General features: G+C 41.9%; 1 protein-coding gene across 1 annotated transcript in view; it reads left to right on the plus strand.

Moving 5' to 3' along the window:
* The first annotated feature begins 573 nt into the window (after positions 1–573).
* LOC117945930 (beta-2 adrenergic receptor) overlaps positions 574–1,800 on the plus strand; it is a 3,386-nt gene continuing 2,159 nt past the window's right edge. Inside the window, exon 1 of the mRNA XM_034873675.1 lies at positions 574–851. The gene's annotated coding sequence lies outside the window, so the exon portion shown is untranslated. The remainder of the gene's footprint in view (positions 852–1,800) is intronic.

Raw genomic sequence — 1,800 nt, forward strand, 5'->3', positions numbered from 1 at the left:
TGTAAATAATAACTGTGAAATCTCCAGGTATTTCCTTTAGATTTCCCAGTAACACTACTGTGTATGATTTTTACAGAAGAGTGCTGTTAAGGTACATTAAAACCTTGTCACTATGACAACATCACAGTAGTCTAAGTATTCCAGTAGAAATCACAGTAGTCTAGCCTAAGTATCACTGTAAAAAAAGATCCCAACATGGCCACTATTGTACTGTAAATAGTACAGTAAACTACTGTATTTTTACTTTTTTTGTCTTATGTTGTGTTTAATTGTTTTGTATTTTACAACAGATGCATAAAATACTGTAAATGGAATTACAGTACCATTACTGTAAAAAGAGTTCACAGTAACTTACTGGACAATTGTTGCCAGAAATTAGTTACACCATGTATATATATGTATATATACATATATATACATATATATACGATGAATGGGTGAGTTCATCTGACGGAGCTGTGGGGTTGGGAACCACTGGGATACACCCCCATCCACCCATTCTACCACGGCTGTACAGCATCAGCAAGGGGGGGGGGGGGGGGGTCTGTCATCAAGACCCTCAGCCAATGGAGAAACCACCGCACGAGACACTTCGGCAGCCTCTCCTGAGCCAACCAGTGCGCACTCATCCTCCCGTTCGTGCACACACTCACGTGGGAAAGTGAGATCTTTTGGATCCCGGGCTCTGATTATGGACTCTATTATATATTATATACTCTATATATCTATTTATATATTATCTATGCTCTGTTCTCTATCTATATTTCTGTCTCGCGGGATGTTCAGAGCAGGAAAATGCTTCCGCGCGGGCGGCTGAGTTCTGCGTCTTGAAGGGGAATTTGAAGATGAAAGTGAGTAGTGTGTCCTGATGTGTTTAATAGTGAGTGTTTGGTGCGTGTTGCGTGCGTGTGCGTGTCTGATGTCGTGGCAATAATGTGTGAGACAGATGATGAGATAACCCACTGTGATAATGTCGGGGAAATTGTGTGTTTTTTTTATGAATAAAAACTTGTGAGTGCGCTAAAATCCAGAAGATCTGTGCGTGAAAAGCCAACATTTGGAGGTCTTTTCTTTAAGAGACGGTACAAACAGAGTAAACAGAGGGATTGTGACAATAATATCTGGTCAATGCATTATTAAAGCGCGTGTCCTGGCTGCAAGACCTCCAGAGTCACGGATCCGTGCGCGCTCCCCACCCCCGCCTCTCTCTCTCTCTCTCTCTCTCTCTCTCTCTTTTGACTGGCTATTGGCTGGATGTGCGTGAGGCTTCTGCATGGTTGCGCGCTGTGTCCAGATGTACAGTGAAAACAAAAGCTGGAGGATAGGACATTTGAAATTGAAAAGCAGAATAAGTGATGACAGGAGAGCCCGTAGCTGTTTTATTTCTGAGTGCGGAGCTCCTAAAAAAACTGAACATATTGGAGTTTTAATTTAACATTTATTTAAGAAATCTCTTCACAAGCCATGACGCAACCTGACAGTTGCATATTTACACACATTTACATTAAATTTGAACTAAAAGTCTAAATTACGATGACTAGATCTTCATTTGGTCGCAGTGTAAAACATGTCTTTAACGTTGTGAAAGGACAGTTTGATTAAGTTTAGAAACAAAAACTACTTAGTTAAGTTTAGAAAAAGATCTTGGTTTGGGTTCAAATCATAGACAGTGAAAGAAAAGGACACAGCGACGCCTTGGACCTCGACGCAGACCAGTGAAGTCAACAGGCTCGTTCGAGATGAGCCAGGTCTGCGCAGAATCGATCACCGGCGATCGGCGCCCGTTGCATGCCGGTTAGA

The sequence above is a fragment of the Etheostoma cragini genome, chromosome 6, assembly GCF_013103735.1.
Source record: "Etheostoma cragini isolate CJK2018 chromosome 6, CSU_Ecrag_1.0, whole genome shotgun sequence".
NCBI classification, from domain to species: Eukaryota; Metazoa; Chordata; class Actinopteri; order Perciformes; family Percidae; genus Etheostoma; species Etheostoma cragini.